A 24,187-nucleotide genomic window follows, 5' to 3' on the forward strand; every position below is an offset into this window, starting at 1 on the left:
CACCTCCATCATATGTGCAGCATATGCATGTTTACTTAGTGACAAGTTTACTCCTAAGTGTGTGCATAGCACTGCAGACTTCAATTGGGGGGAAGCGATCAGATGAGCAAATGCACTGGCTTTTTAAAATAGTCTAGATGATTTTATGACTATGGTTAATAACACTTGGAACCTCTATTGGGACCAGGGATGAAATCTTCTGAAAACCTTGGTGTCACACTTATGCACATGGACCCCCCCCCCCTAATTCCTATCTCATTCCTTAATCTCAATAAGAAGCGAGACCATCCACCCTGGTTCTGTATGAGCAGCACAGACATAGGCAGGTGTTGGGCACAGCTCAATCTGGTCGTAACCACCAAGACTCATGTATACAGCGATTTAAAATGCATTCCTCCTTTATGCCTAATCGAGGCACAGAGAATCGTCTGAAGGCTCCTTGTGTAACTCCAGAGCTAATCAGGCCTGGGCATCCCTGTATGGCATCAGGATAAGAAGCTGCTTGAACATTCCACCTATCCTGAAGACCTTGGCTGAAGAGGAAAATGTAAATGTGAAAAGCACATGCCACATCTGATGGTCTGCAGCACACAATGGTAAAAGGAAAAGAAGGAATTATACAGAGAGTGGAATACTCTAGTACAATCCCAGTGGTGTTCATATGCATCTTTCTATTGCTTTCTGCCTCGAGGCAATGTCAATACACAAAGTACATCTCTCTGTAAGACTTTGCTATTTCTGATCTGAAGCAGGGAAGCAGTAAGAAACTTCATGCAGATAGTCTTGAAAACAAGACTTAATAAAGTACAACATGATAGTAGGCAAAGTCTGGCCAGTGAAGAGAACAGAGTCTTGGTTAACTCCACCCAACCCAACACATTAACAACAGCAAATATACAAAACATCATTCTTGATTAATAGGTTGATTAAAAAAAATATGTGAGTTGTGATCAAATAAATCCACTACATATTACCACACTGGCAAACTATCAGTCTTAAACTTAAACTAAATCAGTCCTCATTAATGACCAACATATTATTTTATATACGTCATAGTCACAGGAAACACATGACACACTGCCAAATCATAAGTTCTTTCCTTCATGTGGCCAGAGTAAGGGGCAATTCTGTTTGGATTTTTAAGAAATGAAGAAGGCCTGAACCCTAATAAAATCCTGGAATGGGGCTACTTCAGAAGATAGCATTGTAAACTGACTACTTTGTACAGTCTTAGAAATCTGGGGACCAATTTCATGCAGGACTGGGCTCATAGCCTAGGTGGAATGTGCCATTGAATGCCTCAACTAGTGTTCCACCCTCAACTGCCAATTGCTAACAATGCGGATCCTTTTTGCTCCTCACTTGCAAACTCATTCAGTTGTCTCCTCTTCTCCAGTATGCTGCTAGAGGGTGTAGACCACTGGATAGCTGTTTGTTAGATGCAGGAGGGTCTTCATGTTTTCAAGAGAAATGGTTTGTACAGAGGCACACCCAGAAGGTTTGGAAGCATCACAATGAAGACTTGTAAACATTTGTCTTGCTCTCAGCCTATCTTTCATCATTTTTAAAAGCCATTACTGCCTAGACTTGTCCAGAAAAAAGGAATAAATATGTATTTCTTCACGGGCATTTATTTATAAACTTATCTTTAAAAATCGACCCCTCAGACAGTTTGCAAGAATTAAAATATATTTAACATTGCTAAATTTTATGTTTTTCACTGTGCCATTACTCTGAAGTTGCAGTTCCATATCCTCTTGTCTGGGAATAGGTCTGCTGATTTGACTTGGACTTTAGCTGGAGTCAGCATTTGATTGCACTGTGAGCCAATACCGGTAATAGTATTCTTGGGGGCTGAACCCCCTGCCCGTTTATGTTTTTTAGTCATAAATTCTAATATCATAAACACTGTAATGTGACAATGTTGGCAAGAAAGTCATGGGCTGCATGTTCAGATGAATGTCACCTTATGAAAATATATCTGAAAGATATGAAGTTTGGGTAGCTCTATCCATGTTTCTATAATGAACGAGGAAGCCTCTCATTCCTATTAACAACAAGTGGAACAAATGCCACCAGAGGTTACAAGAGATGGGAAATATGACCAAGAACCTGGGATTTCACCCATGGGCCTTCATCTTTGATGCAAAGTACCGGTAGTTCTTAATGCTATGTCATATGAACAGACAAACAAACAAAGAGATAAGGAAAACATCCTTACTGCTTAACTCCATAGCTTCAGCTGTATTTAGAACTAATTCAAGGCCTTTTTCAGATTTGTTCTTATTTGTTTCTTGGTTAAGAGGCTGTACAATTAGGTGATGTTTATTTTCATGTAGTGCAGACCATCGAGCTTTCCTCTTTTTTCACTCATTAAAAGGTTAGAGAGAAAGAGGAACAAAGTCATGTCTGGGAAATGTGAAGAAGGGAGTGCACTTGATAAATAATTGGGGAAATTTCGAAAGGAAGGGTGAAATGAATAGACATTGAGAAGTTATATTAAGTTCCTTCTTGCACAGATCAAATCATTCTGCATTTGATGTTTACAGAGGAGAATCAAGAACAAGTGTGAACTGGACATTGCTGACTGTACTACATAAAAGGACAATTACAAGCAGAAAATAGAGTTGCTGATAACATGCAGCTTCTGCATGGGATGCTCAGCTAATGGAGGTGGGGTGGGAAGAAAGAGAGAGTAAGAGAAAACAATATCGAATAATGGAAGGAAGCTAAACCCCTGCCAACCTCAGTCTCTTACTACAGTCCTGCTGACTCAAACAGCACATTCTCCTCAAAGACATATGTAGAAATGTTCAAGAAGATTATTTTGAGTCATTTGCTCTTCACTTCCCAGCTCTCATTAAAATAATCTGTTCAGATTGTCTGTGGGAGTTATTTTTTTGCTCTCTTAAGTGGATCAGAAGAGAACGTAGAGAGGAACAGATGAATTGCTAAACCTGAAAGTTTACTTTTCTGCTGCGATCGGATTTGCCGTCCATAGCCACAGGAGGCTATACACCAAAAACACAAAAAACAAAGAAATTAACTGGCATGTGCTGAGTAGACTGAATTTATGGTCTAGCTACACCAGAGCCTGACACCAAGGCTGATGATTCTGTAAAATTAGGATCCTGCACACCTCCAGCAGCACATTCAAACCACAAGAACAGCTTTAGAATCAACACCAAATGCCACCCTTATTGCATCTCTCTCATCATCTAACAACTGTGACCATGTTCACCACTGTCCATGTATGGAAAGAACCAATCAACATGCAACAATTCCCCACAATGTGATATATAGATACCAAGTTATATATAGTGGTGGTAGCAATACCCAGAGGTAGCCATTGAATCCTTTCCAATTGCAAAGTGCAAGGATACGTCCAAGAAAAGTCCACACCAGAGTCTACATGTAATGAGGAGAGTGGAGATCCCTGTCAAGTCCCTGAAATAATTATTTAAATTCCTCATTCCCCCTTCTGAAAATATGCACAAAACTGAACAGAATAGATTTGTATTGGTGTCTTCGTGATGGAATCAACCACTGTCCAAGGGATGAGGGAGAACCAAAGGACAAACTCTTATTAAACACCCCAACCCACATCTACAAATGAAATGTTGCAGAAGACAAAACTGATCTGGCTGGCACCCCTAGTAGAAAAGATACTTCCACTAGGGAGTAAGAGCTGCTGGTTGTTTTTCTGCTACAAGAGTATGTGGTGTCAAAAGAAAAGAGTAATTTTGGACGGAAGGGGCAGTGTCAACAGGTTTAGAACTCAGGCTTCCACTGCAGAACATCATTGGGTTTTCAGTCACTAATTACAGCTGTTGAGAAATCTTTGCCTGATATCTATAACTTATAAATTATTAACTAGAGATTTATTTTTATTTTGCTTTTGGAAACAAGTGGAAAAGATTCTTTCATTTTCCCTCTCCCCTCCCCTCCAAAAGATAAAGCTCCCTACTGCGACATTTCCAGTTATTCGTTTCTGGTGAAGACTGAAGACACCACCATCTTTCTGAGTAGCTAAGAAATATCATGGTAAATGGTGTTTATTAATCCAGATGCACAGCTCATCTTACGTTTCTCTCCCTACGTGCTAATCTGTTCCATTCTGGTAAACTGGATTTTCATGATAATCTTTTTGGTAATGCCCCAATTTATATGAAAATAATTTCTGGGAAGGCTAAATGTGTCATCTTAGTAGTCAAAAGTGAAATTTATGATGCTTTGTTCTGACCTTTATTAATAATTTAACAGGTTAGGCTCTCTTGCTTCTTGGCCAATGAGAGGGAAAGGATGTTAACATGCTAATTCCTTCCCCAGTCTCAGCTTCCTTTGCTCATCCTCTCTAACCCCCCCCCCTTGCAAAAATTGCTGCATTTTAGTATCGTGTAGATGTACATGATCCTGCTAGTCATACTTCTGAATTTTATTTTTAATTGCTGAAATGCAGGTTGCCATAACAATTGGGCAATGGACCATCTGTTAGCATATGTAATATTTAGTTGGAGATTCAGAGAAGGACAGCATTACCACCATATCCAGAGCTGGTGACTTATTATTTTTCAAGGGTGCCCCCTGACAGCTTATGTACTTTGTAGGGATGGGCAGAAAGAGAAAGGTTCACAGATCAGCAACATGAAGGGACAGTTTTGCCTTACTGCATAATTCAAGCCACAGGCTTTTCAACTATCCTTAGGTCATAGGGCTTCCAGACCGAAAGTGTAAACTTTTGGAAGCAACTTTTCTCATTTTTTCACAAATGATCTTTCTGTATTTTTTTAAAAAAAACTATTATTCCAACAGTTCCCCATGCTTTACAATTCTTTTATTTTTGCTCTCAGCAACCCTTTGAGGTCCACCAGAGAACACTGATGTAGATTAAATGTGTTCATATGCCATGTATTATTTCCTGATGCTGAAATTTAATTACATAATTTTGGACCTGATTATTTGTGGATCATGTGTAAAAGATTATTGCCATCAGAAGAGGGGCCCTACATTAGGGCCACCAAAACTGCTTATGCTAATACTGAAAAGGCATATTTCATAAGGGTATTTCAGAGCAGAATAGAAAGGGAATCTACAGATGCACTAAATTTATTATTCCATGAGCCAGCAGTGCAACCTAATGCATATGAAAAGGCAAAGGATCAGCAAAGACTTAAGAATAGAAAAGTGGACGCTTTTACAATGCCAGCTAGGGCAGCCATGTTTTTTCTCCAGAATCACCCCTGGGAACAATGGTACAGTGGTACTCCGCAAGACGAATGCCTCGCAAGACGAAAAATTCGCAAGATGAAAAAACTCGCAGAACGAATTAATTCCGTCTTGCGAGGCACCACTGTATATCAACTCAGTACATAACAATCAATGAAGCTGTGTTGGTGGGTGACAAAACAGGGGCACTTGGCCCAGTATATATACCTTAGCTGGCCCAGGTGGTGTGTGTGTTTTGCCTGGGCTGGCTTAAAGTATACATATTGGGCCAAGTGCCACTGTTTGTCACTCTTGTTCTTCTTGTTCCTGATGTTCCAATAAATTCTTTTTGGGCTAAATCTCGGTCTTGGATCATGCCTGAACCCACCTACACTTCAAACTAAGGCAAAAATTGTGAGCTGAGTGAGAGTTGAAAGGTGTGTTCTGTTGCATGGAGGGATGGCAGCAGTGTTTTTGAGGTCAAAAGAAACTTTTGGTCAGAGCATGAGCAGGTATTCTGAGATAAAGGTTCTATGGGGAACAAAAAGGGAGGGAGGATTTATTTAGTTTAAATTCATATACACAGTCCACTCCTTTTAGGAATATTAGTCCTTAATAGCTGCTGTCCATCTCGGTGGTCAATAGCCTTTCTAGCAACACAAGACGGTTGCCAGTTCTTCACTTGTGACAAATAATAGTCATTTTGTGAAATATTTCCATTTTAATCGTCTAAGGCTCCTCTCGTCTAAAGCTAACCCAGTTTATGTTCCCTCATCGTTACCTTCTGTTGGATTCAATAAACCTAATAATCTCTTAAGAGTGTCCAGGGTATTGCATACACCAATCATTGGCAATAGTCTCTTTCATGAAATGAAAGGGATGATACATGAGGTTTAATGAGATAGGATATATTTTAGGTACTTTTATTGGGAACGGGGCGGAGGAGAGCAAAAAAAAAGGGAATCGGCAGCAGTCTTCTCTGCAGAAGTCACATACATATGCAAAAGCAGCCTAATTGCCCTCTTTAGAAACTAATCATTCTGGATTTTACAAGCTGCATTATATAACCTGACATGCTTGTTTCTTCTCTCCTATTATGTTTGTAAGCAGTGATCCTTCTGAAAAGAAAATCAACCCCTATTTTTATCTGGTGCAACCATCTCTTTTTTTGCCTAAGTCTCTATCTCGCCCCCCCACCTCTTCTATCAGCCAAATGGCACACCATTTCAGTGTGTATTAATTGCTCTGTAAAATGCACTCAATGTCATTATCATTCCCCATTCAAAACTATTATCTTGGGCCATTATGCCGTTGCATTATATTTATTTAAATGTGCATCTTCTGAATTAGCTCATTTTTAACAACTAGCCATGTTTGAAGTATTTTTACAGCCCAGGTTACTCACAAATCTACTTAAAAAAAACCTTTATAAAAGTTAATGGTGTTATTCTGTTCAGAATCAAAAGTTTGGGCTTTTAGTTGTCAGTTTTTTCTTTTTCTTTTCTTTTCTGGAATGAAAATATTTGGGAACCCCTGAACATGCTCCAGATCCACTCCAAAATGAAACTCCCTCCCTTAGATAGATATGAGAGGTGTGCAACATCTCTGTGTGTAACCTGACATGTTAGGCCAATTGGGGTGATTCCTGGAAAATTGTTACATTTCTGAGAAATGACACAGCTACTAGGAAAGGTGGAGACTCCCTGATCTGCAGTGATGCAACTTGTTAATGGTGCAATCTGACTCAGCTGCATGATCTTGCCCCGTCACAGCAATATGCCTTGTTATTTGGGGTACACAAAGAGATGGTGCACACCTCTGCTGACTATGCATCACAGTATAAATTAATTTTGGAGGGGGTGAGGACTTTTCAGCTGCTGTATATTTTGACAGGAACTTCTAAGAATCACCTTGTTTTTGCATCTGGAGGTGAAACAGAACTGCTTTTGAATTTCTGTCAATAGTACGTCTCTCTTCAAGATATTCCATGTCATCACTCATGTGATCTAGAAGCCATTGTCTACATGTGCTCCAGTGAACCTTGATTATACATAAGTTATAGCTGTGCACTGGTAATTATTCTCTGGAGCCTTCCATCAATTGCATTTCTCCTTATGTTCCTAAGTGAAATTCTTTTTCCTATCACCCGTTCCAACTCCCAACCACTGTAATAACTGAATGAATACTGCAACTCCTTGAGGTGTTGTACCTTCCTTTGTTAAATGAATGTGTAATTGACAGTCTCACTACAGAATTCCCTGGCTGCAAATATCTGATCCACTTCTGGTGTCTTTCATTTTGGCACTCATTATATTTATTCCCTCACAATAGGAATATTAATGCTTCTGGTTCATCAAGGAGCCATCCCTTCAGTATAACAGAAGGCCCCTCACACAAGCCAAAATGTACCACTGTGACTCCTGTTATTCCATCCTTAAAAGAATGCCATATATCAAGGAAGCTGGCTGGCAGTTCCTCCCACTGAATCACTGATGTAGGTTGCATTAACTCAGGATTCTTAATATAGTAGTTTCACTCCTTGCCTTTCTTAGTGACTGTGATTCGAGGTCAGATTTATAAAGAGCCTCTCAGTAAGTATCCATGCCATTTAGCACTGACTTTGAAAGGAACAGGAGGAGGGTTTGAAGCTGCTCTCTCCTTCTGGGGAACAAGTTATATCTGCCTACGTGAGCAAAGGTAAGAGAGAACATATACAGCAGATTTGTAATACTCATATTATAGATGAAAAAGGAGCTGATTAGAGCTGAGCCTTATAAATCCTGATGTGGATTCAGAACATTACATTCAAAGCCAATGACCAGCTCTTCTACAAAATAACAAGACTAGTAATAGTAATTATGTTTATAGGATATCATTAATTTAGGATGGTTGTCAACTTGTAATATAGTCGTACCTTGGTTCTTGAACAGAATCCGTTCCGGAAGTCCGTTCAATTTCCGAAAATGTTTGAAAACCAAGGCACGGCTTCTGATTGGCTGCAGGAGCTTCCTGCACGCAATTGGAAGCCGCAGAAGCCGCATCAGATGTTCGGCTTCCAAAAACCATTCTCAAACCAGAACACTCACTTCCGGGTTTGCGGCATTCGGGAGCCAAAACGTTTGACTCACAAGGCATTTGAGAACCAAGGTACGACTATGTGTTAGAACCTAAGACGAGCCTTGCTTTATAAGGTCTACTCCAGCATCCTATTCTCACAGTGGTCAATCAGATAGCTATGAGAAGCCCCCAAGTAGTATCTGAGTGCAACAGCTCCCTCCCCAGTGGTGACTGCCATAAATTGGTATTTAGAGGAGCATTGCCTCTAATACTGGAGGTGGTAAAAAGGTAAAGGAAAAGGACCCCTGGATGGTTAAGTCCAGTCAAAGGCGACTATGGGGTTGCAGCGTTCTTCTCACTTTCAGGCTGAGGGAGCCAGCGTTTGTCCACAGACAGCTTTCCAGGTCAAGTGGCCAGTATGACTAAACCACTTTTGGCACAATGGAACACCATGACAGAAACCAGAGTGCATGGAAACACTGTTTACCTTTCTGCCACAGCGGTACCTATTTATCTACTTGCACTGGCGTGCTTTCAAACTGCTGGATTGGCAGGACCTGGGACAGAGCAACAGAAGCTCACTCCGTTGCAGGAATTAGAACCACCAACCTTCCGATTGGCAAGCCCAAGAGGCTCAGTGCTTTAGACCATAGCGACTGGAGGTGGTACATAACCATAATGGCTAGTAGGCATTGATAGCCTTATATTTCAAAGTCTAAGCATCTTTTAAAGCCATTGAAGATGCTGGTCTTCAATATATCTTATAGTACTCTGGTAGCAAATTCCATAATTTGTCCTTAAACTTCTATAGTTTTATCTGTACTGATTTTTCATGTGCTCAGCTTCAGTAGATGGCTGTCGGTTCTAGTAATGACAGGACTATCCACACCATGTCTCCACACCATGTAACCTTTCCTGGTCATTATGGTTGCTCTTTTCTAAACCTTTCCCAACTCTACTGTAGCAGCAGCAAGACGTGTACACGTTAACTCAGTGAAGTTCAGTTTATTTAAAGAAAACAAAGAAAACAACCAGGCCTCTAGACTGGAGCTCCTGCTCTCACCACCTCTGGCTACTCTGTTGATGACTCATCTGAAACTTCAGGGTGGTTCCTCTTCCCTTTAAAACCTCATGAGAACACCACCCTCTTCCACCTCCTCTGTGATGACAATTTCCCTTTCACTTGCACCCCACCCCTCCTGTGTTCCTCTGAGGTAAGAGGAGCCGGTAAAGGCTCTGACAAACTGCTATCAGAGAAATTCAGACTAGTCCTGGACTGAGCACTTCCCTCAGTCTTATCTCCTGCTGTATCCATGACAGCCTGCTCTCCCAGCTCTTGGCTGCCGTCCCAGTCAGACTGCTGCAGCTACTGGCTACTCGGCTGTAACCTGACATCTACAAACCATTTTGGAGGTGTGGCACCTGACCTGTACACAATGTTCCAGGTGTGGTCACACCATAGATTTGCATAATGTCATTGCAGGCACGGGATTACATTCCAGACACCTGCATGCATTGCAGGTGCCCACATAAAGCATTTTGCCCTGCCACCCACCTCACCCCCATTCCACCCTTTTAGTTACGTTTGTAGGGTTGTCGTATTTGAAAAAGTACAATTCCTGACACCCACAAAGTTTTAGGAAGATCCCAGAATTGTTGAACTTTTACCCAAATCATTGAGCTTGTTTTGGGAAACCTCCCCTAATAATAGCAGATTTAAGCTTTTGGAGCTCTTTCCGCTGCTTTCCCATTACCATACATCCCAGTTTCCCCAGGCAATTTGCCAATTCAGCAAAAATCCCCCCAGGCACCCCAAAACCAGGGACATGTCAGGAATTTTCCATACAGATGGCAAGCCTATGTTTTAGGTTCAGCACCATGTGCATGTGAGTCAGTCATTGCCTGTATTACGTGGCAGTTTTCTTTTCAGTTCCTTTGGATCCAAATCCTGAATATGTCCTTTAGAAAATTCCTTATTGTTAAAACACATTGCTAGATGTTAAAACTTGCCACATCATTATGTTAATTTGCAAATGGCAAAAATGTTACTTACAGTCTTTGCAAGTGGAGAGTTTGCTTTGCAGGGCAAATATCCATGTTTTCCTACCACCCATATGGCAATGTTTATAATGTATGGAAATCCATAATAAGACAATGCATTTATTAGACCAACCAACATGTTACAAAACAGTGAGTGAGTTCTCCTGAACTCTTAATCATACCTAGTGTTCAGGAAATCAGGAAATGGGGAGGGAATAGAAAAACTGGCAGTGTTTAAGCTGTAAAGTCTGCATTGGTCTCAGTCTTGCGATGGAAAGATAAATTTACATCACTTAAAGATGGCATTTATTCCCTGAGGACTCATTCTAATGTAACTAGTGCATATTACCTAGTGCAGTGCTCACCACTTACAATTAATATTGGCTTTGCTAAGATTTGTTTTTCAATGTTTCCCTTTACTCCTGTCCTCTACTACAAGGAACCTGTGCATTTTGCTTAAGGCTGATCTGGGGAACCACTGGACTTCACATTTTAAAAAATGGGGGAATTGGCCATTGTGTGGTTTTTCTTCCCAGCATCCTGGGGTAACCTGAACTTGCTGGCCACCCAGGAGCTTAATGTGTTGCTAACTCTTCCCTCTCTCCATCTTAAGACTGAGACCAAGGTAGATTCCATGGCTTTAAACTAAGGCTGATCAGCACAAGCTTGTTTGCCCCAAATCCTCTTTTCAATAAACCAGGGACACCCACGTTAGCAAACACCCTAGCCAAAATGCTAGAGGCAGCTGTATGTACTGAACTATTTTCAAGGGAGGTCTGGATGAGCATTTGAAATTGCATCACTTTGTGGATTACATCGTGTTTGACCTTAATGTGATACTCCAATGTCCTTTTATTTTCTGAAACCTGGCAGCTTGTGCTAGGTAGATGATTTTATGGGTTTGTTTGACCTTAAAATGATACTGACTTGCCTCTTGTTTTCTGAAACTCTGCATGTAGTATAATGGCTAAGAGACTGAACCATGAATCAGAAAGTCACCAGTTCTAACCTCGCAGTTGCCATGATGTCTCTAGGTGGGCTGTGACAAGTCACCTTCTCTCAACTATCAGCAACACGGGGATAATAAAACTTTCTTACTTTAAAGAGCTGTTGCAAGGATTGCAACAAGATAATTGATGTGAAGCGCTTTGAACACATGAAAGTACTATGTATTATAGATCCTGTTTTCAGTTTCTTTTTGTCACTAGATGGCAGCCTTTTAGGTCCTGTTATGTTTTGATAAAGTACACCAGGATACCAAGTGTTAATTAACAAGGTCGGCTTTGATCTGATGCTTATATATAAACACACCCACCCATACAGCCCCCAGCATTTTCAAGATGGCAATTTTCGCTACCAGGTGATGCTTGTCATTGAAGGCTATTTAATCTCTCTTAGTCATGCAAAATACAATAATATTTAAATGCATGAGATTTCAGTGCCACTAGCCATTTTAAATGCCTAAGCCAGAGGTGTCCAAAAAATCAGGAAGGACCATGCTGGCAATTTTCCATGAGCCCCACGGGTGCACTGAAATTGCACATACATCACAGCTCAAATGTAAAGACCTAGAATTAAGTTTTCTTGTGCTCCAGGTTTCTTGACTGAATCAAAATGACTTGTGGATTCTGTTCAGTAGCAGGAGAAGCAAAGTACTGCTACCTAATAAAAGGCATAGGGGGACTGCAGAAATCTGGAGGGCATGGACACTTTTTATTGCATGAACAGAACTGCATCTGCAATAGAAGTTGTCTTTAAAGGCACTGGGCGACGTGTTTGTTTTACCTAGAGACACAGAACATCCTTTTAATACAAGCTGCATTGATGTTGTTACAAGCTCATTTTCATGGTAAAAGAGGAAGGCATTAGTCATGTCGCTAATGGCAAATGACAAGCATATTTTTTGCCATCAGTGTAAGTAGCTAATTGTCATATGAATAGAGACAACTGATTTCAGACTATGGGTGCCATTCCGTTCCATTTTGGAGTGTTTAAAGGAAAGTTTTAAGTAGATCAAAGTTCCACAGATGAAAAGCAGCATAGCTCAAAAATGTAGTGCAGCCCGTTGGATAGTTTTTAATTAAAAATATTTACTGTTGTACTTTGATACTTCCCCACTCATGTCTCCTATTTGTTGTTTCGTACAAACAACATGATTGAAGTAAACTGCATTTATGCTTAGATGCATTCTTAATGATGCTGTCAGCGGCTATTATTCCAAGTTTGAATTTGGGTTTGTTAACTTGTTCCTCACATTTTTATGGCATCTTTCCTCTGTGGAAGTCTGAAATACATGCATGAGGTTCCCAGACAGTGTCCCAGGTACTGGGCTGCTTAGCTTTGGAGGCCGCTCCTGCATGGACCATCTGTGCTGTGCATATTAGGAGCTGAAGCACAGAATCTACCCTCTAGTGTCAACATATCCAGAGAGGCTACAATGCCGGAGTGGGTCATGCTGAACTGAAAACAGATGTGCACAGGGCCCCTAGGGTTAAATACAGTCAAATGAGCATTCCAGTAGCAAATGGGTTAAAAAAGGTAAAAAAAAAAAGGCATTCATGCAGAGATGAGTTCAGATGTGCTTCAACCTGCCATTTTGCACAGGAATTAGCTCTAGAAACAAGACATTTAGCCTGAAATTTACACAAAATCATAAATATAATCCAAGTTGAAAAAAGATATCGATCTACAGATTTCACTGACATTTACAAATAAATGATGCATTGCTCTTTTCATTTTGCTGGCTGAGCTGACCCAAATGGCCTTTACATAATTTACTTTTGATTAAAGAAGTGCTTCAACAGTGAGAACTCAAAAATAAAATCAATACATTTATGACACCATTTCTGAGGGGGCGAAAAGATATGCAAGATAAGGTGAAAAATTCCTATGAAGGTTCCAAAATAAAGAAACAAGCATTTTGCCTTTGTGGACAGTTCTCACACATGAGCACTGAGTTTAATGCACAAGATTTGCCATGAACTTCATGTTTGTGCACATCAGACAGTGCAGGTTTTGAAGAAATGTTGTTTCTAAAGTAGGGGTGTCTGATTTGTTAATTTTGATACAACCTGGCCTGGTTTCCACATACCAGGGTAATGTTCAGAGCATAATGGGCAAAGCTGGGCATGGAGTGTGACAAAGCAGTGTTGCCGCCACCACAACCACAGCCCTCCTGCTCAAGTCAGCTGGGCCAGAAGGTGAGCAGTAAGTAAAACCTTGCTCCATACTACCTCACCCTGGAGCTGGAATAGCTCTTGTGATTGAGTGATAGCAGGGATGCCCTTTCCAAATCCAGTGGATTCCAGACAAGCTCAGTCCCTTCCTTTCCCTGCCCCCAGAATGCCCCATTGTGGGAGTTTTCATGGGCTACCACTAGGGATGCACAAACATACCTCAATCTGTTCCTATATTAATTCATAGTTTCATCTGGTATTTTTTATTCCACTGAATTTGGTTTTTGCACATGTTTGTATTCTATTTTGTCATTTGCTGATGTGGAAATATAACTATTTTAAAATGTATGTTTAATGCTCTTTTTACGTAGCACACAATAGACACAGCTATCAGCAAACACGTGCACATCTTTTACCTTCCTTGTGTATTCCCTGCATGTTGGTCATTTGCAGCAAGACCTGGGAAATATCTCTTCTCTTCTGTCCCAACTCTGTTACAGCTCATCATCAATAAAATGGGAATAACAGGAGCCTACATTAGAAGTGGAGTTGGGAAACAAAGCACTTTTCTGAATACATGTTCTCTGTAAATGATCAATTGTTCATGTGAAAGTCCTTTTGAAATGAAAAGATGAAAACGGACCAGAGAACCCTGGAAAGCTACCTATGCTCATAAACTATAGTGCAGGGAAACTTACCTTGTTACACAAAATTGGTTTTCCCATTAGCTGCCTTATAGCCATATGCTGGGAACTGAAAATGCAACAGTGAGAAAAGTGATGGTGACACTAAGATAAAGCAATGCAACTTGGTTAATGATATCCCAAAACATTCATTTCAGCTTCCCAACTGTGCGCTACACTCCGAAAATACATAATTAATGCAGATTCTGGCAATCTGGTAGAAAAAAATAAAATAAAGGCAAACTTTTTGATCTTTCTGAAGCAATGATATATTATTTGAGAGGTACTTTTATAGGTACTCTGGTCTTTGTATTCATATCCTACTGTTCTAGAAAACGGAGAGGCTGTGTTTAGTCAAATGCACTTGCAGTCCTCCCCTTTCACTCAGTGTGGAAAGTTGATAATAAAATCATATACTCATGGAATTGGATGGAACCATGAGGATCATCTAGTCCAACTCTCAACAATGCAGGAATCTTTCGCCCAACCTGGGGCTTGAACCCACGACCCTAAGATTCAGAATCTCATTCTACTGCATGAGGCAGCCTAGCATGCAGAACCATGAATCCTCGACATGCACTGATAATGGACATTTGGAAAGGGCTTACCGGTATATGGAATGACAACAGCTATCTTATAACTTTCCTGCTTTCTTCCATGAAAATATATGCAGAAACAGTAAAGGGCAGTCATAGCATTTCCTACCCTGCAGGCAAAACCTATTTCTTACACAAAACAGAAGGTTGCTAATCTAATAGCTGGGGGGAGGGGGCATGCTGATACTGGTTGTGGGAGGCTGGGAGCCTTATCTCGGGTAACATCTTTAGGAGAAATGCAGATGTGAAACATCACAGGGTTACAGTGCTCAATTGCCAAGTCATCATAGTCTTGCAAACTGAAAAGGAACTATGTTATCAAGATGATTGTGGGAAACAATCATAGCTCCACAAGTACTTTGAAAAATAAATATAGGTTATGTTGCATACCATTTGCATCCAGCCATACCACTCACTACTGCTGAATCTCTGTAAAAATAAAATATATAAAGAGCCATGTTGCCTGGAAAGACCTGTATGTGACTCTCTACCTGTATGTGCCTGGAAAGAAATTGTTCTAATTCCTAGGTAGCTATCTATCTATCCATCCATCCATCCATCCATCCATCCATAAAACAGCTAACTAAATGTACAAATAAGAAGAAAAGAGAGGAGGGGCAGTAAGTAAAGACAGCATCAGGGCCTACCCCAGTTGCACAGTCTCCTTCCTGACCCCCACAGAACCAACTTACAGCAGGAGGCCTGTGCGAAGAGGAAGAGGAAGAAGAAGAGGAGGAGGAGGAGGAGGGGTTTGGATTTGATATCCCACTTTATCACTACCCGAAGGAATCTCAAAGTGGCTAACAATCTCCTTTCCCTTCCTCCCCCACAACAAACACTCTGTGAGGTGAGTGGGGCTGAGAGACTTCAAAGAAGTGTGACTAGCCCAAGGTCACCCAGCAGCTGCATGTGGAGGAGTGGAGACGCAAACCCAGTTCTCCAGATTATGAGTCTACCGCTCTTAACCACTACACCACACTGGTGCTGACTTCTGTTCCAGTGAAGTTGCTTATTTTGCATTGTGGCATGTAGTTTTTGGCATATCTGTTGTGTTTCATCAATGTTATTAGTCACTAGTTGAAAAGTGGGATACAACTCTCCTCAAATAAAATATATTGAATCAATTGAGTTTTCTTACCTATCAAATAGGAAGTAGGTATAATCTGTTTTTTTTACCATAAGATCAAATAGAAATAAGCATTTCTCCTGTCATTTACACCAGACAGCCAGCTGATAAGTCATGTTATCAAATTACCTAAATATCTCTATCCCATGATCAGATTCATACAGTAGCTGAAGCCTTGGGCCACTTCCCTTGCTTTGCCACCATGCACGATTTCAGCTCATGAGGAATGGATGCCCCTGATCACACCCAACATTGTAGGCTATTTTCTCATTCATAAGTACCATTCTGCTCTAGTCCCTTTCACTGTCTCGAAGATAGCAGCCAGTGGAGAAGCAGTTCAGGATCAAGGTAGAGAGGGGTGATTTAAACATGTGCACACAAGTGTTCTTCTAGTCATACACTAGCTATTTATGTGTTCAGGATTTGAGAAACTCAATAAAATTTTAATTAAAAAACAATTTACCAGACAGGAACTATAAATTCCACCTTGCTGAAGGGAAAACTTGGGCATTGTTAAAACAGTAAAAAAACAAGAAGTAGATGATTCTCACTACTCTTCTAACCACTGGATGTGGCAAGGAGTTGGAGTGACCACAATAGATTATCCTGTTCCATAGATGTTTCCAGCAATGCATCTTGCAGTAAAACCACTAATAAAGAAAACAGCAAAGCCAGGAGGAAGGGAGGGTGCCCATGAAGTGAAGTAGAATGAGTGCAGAGTAGAGCCAGCTTAAATAGCCAGATCTCCACCTCTTCCCTCATGGGTGAACTGCCCCAAGTGTGGCCAAAGTACACTCCACACTGGAACAAACCAACTTTCCTCTTCTTGTAGGAGTGGAGGGTGTGGCAAATTCACCCCTACTCAAGAGGGGGAATGGCATTCCAGCTAAGAATGTGCACAGGAACAGGTTTTGGCTTTGTATTCATAGCTTTGGGAAGCAACCCACTCTGTTTGGGAGCTGCTCTTAGTATTTCTAATCAATTCATGTTAAAAACAGTAGCATGGATCCTCAAATAAGACTGACAGTGAGAAAATGTCACTCTACCAGCAAGGAACCTTCAATCCCAAGGGTTGTTGGGGGCGGTGCACTTTCCCCCTCACCATAAGTTTTTGGATATAATCTCTTTTCTCTGAGATTTCTCCATCGACTTGCATAGAGGAAGGGGGGAACCCGTAGATTCCCTGGAAAGACTAGAGTGGGGAATATCTCACCTTCCCAGCAGGGACTCCATTGCCCCTGGGGTTGTTGCTGTGTGAGTATGTGGTGGCGGCTTTTGCCTTCCACGCATTTTTCAGATACAATGGAGATATATTCTTTGACTTGAATATAAAGTACACAAAGATCCACATGACAAACAAACACTGTTTTTAATCCTTCCTCCAAATCACTGTGATTGGAATGTCCTGGGGAAAGTATCCAGTGTCATTAAAACTTACACCTGTCTGTCAAGATGAAACAAGTCCCCAGCTCTCCACCACTTCCCTTCTCAAGCCCTGAGAGTTTTTTTTTTCCAGTCAGCTTGTTTCTCAGTAAAGAAAAAGAAAAACCTGACAGTATGTTTTTTTGAACAGACAAGGCCTCCTAGTCCCACAGAAGATTAGGGAGTCCCTGATCTGACTGGTTGCACATTGTTAAAGGCGTGATCTGATTCAAAAAAGGAGAACCTTTCCTGAATCACATTCATTCACCTTGTAATTTGGTGTACACATGAGGCTGGTGTGCATGCCTAATTCCAGTCACTTTGTTTATTTGTGATTAGCATTTAAGCCAGAGTTATATGCAACCATCATGCCTATCTTGATATTCACTTACCTGCCTCATCCTTCAGAGTCTCTGACTCTCCTCTGTGCTGGAGTTTCTGACAGCTCATCTACAGATTTTAAAGGCTGTCATCTCAGGAGTGTTGCTGCTGCCTACATGAGCAATGAGTCCCAGCATGTTATACCCATGCACATCTTGCTTTTATTTTGGATCATTTGCAGGTCACAGTGTCTCTCTCTGTGGAACTGTGAAATCCACCAGTCAAGACTAAATGTTTCTTATTGTTTATATCACAGGGTTGGGGAAACTTTGGCCTTCCAGATGTTGTTGGATTACAACGCTTACCACCCCTGGACATTGTTCTGGGACTTACTGAGAGTCCCAACATCTGGAAGGCCACAGCTTCCACTCGTTGGTTTATATGGCTGCTTATTACAGGTTAAATAGAGAGTTTCAGGAGATCCCAGTCTTTCCAGGGATTGTCAGCTCTTTTTAATTCTCTTCATTCCTTGAACATAAATACAAACTAAAGGTGAAGGTTTGGGGAAATTATTCTAGGGTAACTAATTGTTGTTCTAGTTAGCTGAGCATATCCCCAACTATATCTGTTACTTGTATTAAATCAAATTTTATTTCTTGTAAATAGACAATATAAATGCTGATTTCACAATATTCTAATAGGAATAGAAGCCATTCAGAGATTGGATGAGCCCTAAAAGATGTTTAATGACAACTTCTTTTTTTACAGAGAATAATATAAAAAGATTTTTTTTAAAAAAAAAAAAAAAGTAAATAAATTGAGTTCTGCCTTCCTCTTTATGGCATCTGGGAGCATCTGACCTAAAACAGGATCATAAATGTTTTCTACCCAGAATTCCACACTTTTGTCAATGTGGTATCACAAGATCATTATTTATAGCTGGAATAAAATTAATGCAAGAAACCTATAAAATGAAGATGTTATTTTGCACAATGGGCCTGTCTGGAATTAGATTTATCCACAGTGGTAAGACCATTTAATTTTACTATCTAAATGCTTCATACTTCCCAGGGAGGGAGAGGGAAGGTAAATGCTGAAAACATCTGCTGGCTGGCTGGCTGGCTGGCATGTATGTATGTATGTATGTATGTATTTAAAATGCTAGCTATTTCGGTTGACCAACTAGCATATTGGAAACACATAAAATGATTTAAATGCTGCCATCCTTGGCTGTCCATATATCACTATACATTTCCCAAAGGACCTTTGTAGGTGACATTTTCAAGGCCTGTCACAAACCTAGGGGTCAGTGCAGGGTCAGCACCCGCATTTAGCATCTTCAGGTTGCTCTCAGGGACCACTGCTGTCTAAGAATGGAGGAAAAAATTGGTCTGGTTCACATTTTAAAGTGAACACCTAGTTTGCATTTCCTTGTTTGCGTTTCCCATCTTTCAAAAATCACGCTTCTCTGAATTTAGTCAAGCCGTTATCCAACCCCCCAAAAAGTGTGTAGGCTATGTGAGACGTAATTATGTATAAAAAATGCATACTGTACATTAGATAAAATAGCATACAAACTTGCATTCTATTTGGAGAAAATGCTTGCAAAGATTTGAATATTAGGCAAAGAGGTGTTTTAGGAGAAAGGCTCACTAAAAATGCTGACAAATTTTCATGATTGTTTTTTTTAAAAAACAAAAGAATCGCAGCCTGATGCAGAAATGTGGAAGACTGATTTAAGATTGGAAAAATGATAAATGGAGAAAAATCCATACTGGCAGTTTTATTCATCCCTACTACTATCACCTGTGCTGTTCCCCTTATTCCCTGCTCCCCAAACAGCACTGGACAACTGGATCTAGATGTCGTTTTCTTTTAATTTCTACATATGAACTCTGATGTAGTGTAGTTTCCTGGTGATGCTAGGACTTGCCTAGCATCACTAATGCCCACCACCAATGCCACATAAGACCATCAGGCTCTTCCACAGTGAATGGTATCCACAGGAGGACACTTTGCCCAAGGTCCTTGAAGTTCAAAGCCAGCCCTGCTTCACTTAAAGTTTTTGGTACTTGTAAATCATTTTTAAATCTCTAGATTAGGAATGGATGCAGGTCACTTTCTCTCTCTTTCCCGTTTTCTCAGCTCCAAGAATAATAAGTAAAATTTTATCCTTGCAACTTCAGGACGTGACATGAAGGCTGGCAACATTAACCTCGCTATATGGGAATCCCTTGCAGATGATCCCAGTGCCTGGTGACAGACAGTCAGGTCATGTATCCACAGCAGTGACCAGAGGATGAATGACTGCTGGGAGGAGTGCAGAAAAAAGAAACGCCATGGTACTTCTGCAGCAGCACAACCAGGCGCCTTCATCTGCCCCACCTGAAATAAAGCATGTCTCTCCTGTATCGGTTTCTACAGCCACAGCAGGTTTGACTTGACCCCCAAAGGCGCACTTTTCCATGGTCTCCAGAGACAGATGGATGTCAACAGCATTACTGGTATATTGTTACAGCCTATCTGTTGGCAGAGATGAAGAATTATTACTGCACTGGGCTTCCCCATTCTGAGGGACAGAATATTGGCCACATTCAGTATGGTGGCTTGTTTTTTTAAGGCTCATGTCTGGCCCTCTTGCTATACACTAGACTGCATAGGGAAATGCAATTTTGTTGTTAGTGAATGCTTGTAGATATTTGTACATTTAAAACAGATTTTATATATGTATATAGTTTTAATTCTATTAATGTTTAATTGTTTTTAATTATTGTGTTTAGCAATTCTTGTTTTTATATGTAAATCACCTTAAGTCCTATCAAGGAAAAGGGTGGGGTATACATAAGTATATAATAAGAATAAAAACAATGCCTTTCTGCAGCCTTTTTTTCTGTATTGCTGAGGTACCACAAAGTATTTCAGAGCCGTTCCCCCCACCCCGCCTTCAGCTCATACCATCTTGTACTGATGACACTTCATCTTTGACAAGCTTGAAATCCATCTGAGCAGCCTGCTTTCACTGAGGGTTAGCAATTGTTCAAATCAAATGTTCAAATATAAATAACACCAAAAACAATAACAATATATTATATTTTTATGTGTCCTTCACTATGAGGCCCCAAGCCTCATTATAGCAACTGAAAAATACAATATTAAAATCAGTTACAAGAAGAGACTAAAGTCAAGAACTTAGGGCAGGTCCTAAAATATATACCTGCTGGTCTCATGGAGCAATCTCTGTTCAGGCGTTCAATACCCAAGGATAAGCATGTGCAGAAAATCAGCATTTCTCAGCTGAATGTGTGAACCAAATTGTAAATGGGACTATTATTCTGGATTTTGCTTTCAATGCCAGTAAATTATTCCACTTACTTTCAATAATGGGTATGCCCTTGGAGTTAGCCTTTCTGAATGCCAGAGTTGAAAGATACCATCTTGTCTAGCAATTGTTCTAAGAGAGAATATTTGCTAAATAAAACATACCTGAAAGGAGTTAGTCTAACTTAATGTTGAAAGTGTCTAAAACAAAATATTCCACAACCTCCCTAGGCAGCTTATGCCTTTGCTGAACTGTTCTTATAATAATTCATGAGTTAAAGATTGCAACAACCGAGGTGAGCAAACTCACAGTCCTTAGTTTTAGGGGCATCACAGTGTTCCATTGCGCCAGAAGCGGTTTAGTCATGCTGGCCACATGACCTGGAAAGCTGTCTGTGGACAAACTCCGTCTCCCTCAGCCTGAAGCGAGATGAGCGCTACACCCCATAGTCGCCTTTGACTGGACTTAACCATCCAGGGGTTTACTTTACCTTTACTCTTACATATATTGTAGACTAAGAGGTGAATATGTGCTATGGCGCGGTCTAAAGCAACAATACTTTAATACCTTCTGTCCTACTTCTAGATGCAATATAATTTGATACCATGATGTTTACTTTAAATCAGTGTTCTTCAGCCTTGAGTCACCATATATGGTTGGAGTACAACTCCCACCATCCCTCACCATTGGTTAAAATGGCTGGGGTTGATGGGAATTGTAATCCAACAACACCTGAGGACTCAAGGTTGAAGAACACTGCTTTAGATTATCCAACAAAATGGGTTTATCTCAAAGAGTCAGTGTCCATCATTCCACCCCCCACCCAAAAAGTGCATCAAAGTATTCTTCAGATTTCCAAGGATACATTTACAGTACTATGAAAGCACAATGGTATACCGTATTTTTCATGCCATAAGACACACCTGAACATAAGACGCACCTAGTTTTTAGAGGAGGAAAGGGGGAAAGCCCCGGTTTTTTGAGGATCAGCTCATAGTTGTGCAGCTTCTTTAGGAAAGGAAAGGGAGCCGTTTCTACAATTTCCAGACAGATAATCTAATCAGCCAGTCACATGTTGCTGGGGAAACAAACAGCCTCCGTCTGCAGAACATTCAACAATGGAGGCCTGGGCAAGGTGGTGGGGCCAGAAAGGGAGCCAGTGACCCTTATCTCTCTCCTGATCGCTTGCTGATCAGCTGCTCAGCGGCTTCCTTTCAACACCCCCTTCTCTCTTTGTAAAAAAAAGCACGATCTGCTTTGGGCTCCTGGGCAATTCGGCTCCAGGGACCATGCATTCACTCCATATGACGCACAGACATTTCCCCTTACTTTTTAAGAGAAAAAAAGTGTGTCTTATGGGGTGAAAATACGGTAATTAAGCAACTAATTTGCTTGGGTATTGTTGCTTTATGTGTCAGATTGATATGAAATATGGTCACTTGGGTTGCAGGAAGCAATAAGGGAGAACAAAGTGCTTCTCGAAACAAGACAATATACAACCTGAACACTGGTCCAATTATAAGACTGTTAGAAACAGATGGAATTCTCTTCGCTCTCATTGGTGAAAAAGCTTTGGAGAAAGAGCTGTTGATTTGACAAACTCTGTGCCAAACATCTGGCTATCAATAGAATTGTGAGTGTAGAGGGAACATAGATTAGAAAAGAAGCAGAAAGACATGCAGTTATATCTACTATATATTTTGGAAAGCTGTTTCTTCTGTATGTGTTTGGATACCTCTTAAGATATCAAAACCAAAATTTGCATGGTGGTTCCTGACACCACAAACCAGATTTCTGTTCATATTTAGATACAATTGGGTGCCATTTTTAATTAAGTTGGTGGAGCACTTTTATGTTGGTTTCTTAGAATTCCTGGGCAATGCTTGGATGAAGGCTTCGAGTGGGAAATAATTGGGACAGGTCATAAAGCATTTAAATTTTATTCGACAGTAAGTTCATTGCAAGAGGGGGAGGAAGAGGGGAGCGCTTGACAAGTTCACTGAACAGGATATGCAAAAGGCTTAACAGCCTACATTCCTAACACTTGACTTTGTGAGTCTGTGAGTCCTGCTGGAGAGTGAGTTTAGCCCCATGTTTGAACCCATGTTATTTACCCCAAACATGTCACTCATAAAAGAAGTATGCATGCACACAAAAGCTTATACCCAGAACAAACTTAGTTGATCTCTAAGGTGCTACTGGACAATTTTTTTATTTATGTCAGTCACAGGTATTCATATATTTTTCTCCCACAATTCTCTGATTCTATAGCTGTAAATAAAAGGAAAAAAAACACCATCAATCTTCAGTAGCCTCTCTCATTCAAAGGGGGGAAAAGAAGCCTGTATCACTGCCTTTCAATTCAGCAAATGTGAAAATACTGTATATTCTGGCATATAAAACTACTTTTTAATCCAGGAAAATCTTCTCAAAAGTCGGGGGTCGTTTTATATGCTGGGTGGAGAATCTGCAGTCGAGTATATCTCAAACTCTATATTTTAACTGGAAAAGTTGGGGGTCGTCTTATACGCCCAGTTGTGTTATTCGCCGGAAAATACGGTAGTGAAAATGTGCCATTGTTTTCATTTAAAGATCTAGGAGGCAATATTTGTGATATTTTAATGGAAAACTTGAATTATGGGATTAAACTAATGATTCTTGTAGCCTAGACCATATGAGTGGCCAGATCTAACATAGGGGACGTGTATAACAGTCACCCACTTACATTGTCTAGCAGTTTAAAGATTAGGAATGGGCAATATAAACTTCATAGTGTTGAACAATTATATTCCAAATACTCTGTCTTTTTATATTCCTTTCTTTGATAGATTCACCTCATCCTTTTAGATCTGCTGCCATTTGCCCTCTGAATTGTCATTCATTGAAATCACCTTTGCCCAAAGTTCTGCCAAGGAAGCAGCCACTCACAGCGAAGGTACAAACTGAAAGGACAAGGTCACTTATGAGCTGCTATGTGTGCAACAAAACTGAAGTGCAGCCACACAGCACAGTGTAAATTAACACAGGGACTTGCAGCTTATAGCTGTGCTCCTACCAGCCAGAAGAAAAGGAGATCAATTCTCTTCACTTTGAAAGCAACAGTGGAGTTGCATTTCGGTGGCTTTGGTGCGAAAGAAATAAAAACATGAATGCTTAAAGTAGGAATACAGCTTTATGCACACATACTCTTGAAAAACTCCTCCGTGTCACAGACAATAAGATGGGGAAACATCATTGGTGAG

This window comes from Lacerta agilis, chromosome 6, assembly GCF_009819535.1.
Source record: "Lacerta agilis isolate rLacAgi1 chromosome 6, rLacAgi1.pri, whole genome shotgun sequence".
Taxonomy (NCBI): Eukaryota; Metazoa; Chordata; class Lepidosauria; order Squamata; family Lacertidae; genus Lacerta; species Lacerta agilis.